This window comes from Penaeus monodon, chromosome 25, assembly GCF_015228065.2.
Source record: "Penaeus monodon isolate SGIC_2016 chromosome 25, NSTDA_Pmon_1, whole genome shotgun sequence".
NCBI lineage: Eukaryota > Metazoa > Arthropoda > Malacostraca > Decapoda > Penaeidae > Penaeus > Penaeus monodon.
Window position 1 is genome coordinate 2,224,852 of NC_051410.1, and position 225 is coordinate 2,225,076.

Here is a 225-nt window from a genome sequence, read left to right on the forward strand (position 1 = left end):
GACTCGGAGAAATGTTGCACAAAGGTATAGAGGTAAAAAAAGGGGGGGGGGGGCGATGAATTGAAGGAAATAAAATGGGATGTTAAGTTTATGGGAAGTTCGATTTCCCTGATTGCGTAGAAGTTGATAAGGTAGGAGAGTCACTGTAGACTTAAAGGCGATAAGAGAGAAGGTGCGTAAAAGAAATGGCTAACAAACTCACATACACTATTAATATTATCATCA

General features: G+C 39.6%; 1 pseudogene; it reads right to left on the minus strand.

Annotated features, from left to right (window-relative positions):
* LOC119589481 overlaps positions 1 to 225 on the minus strand; it is a 57,811-nt pseudogene that overhangs the window by 19,029 nt on the left and 38,557 nt on the right.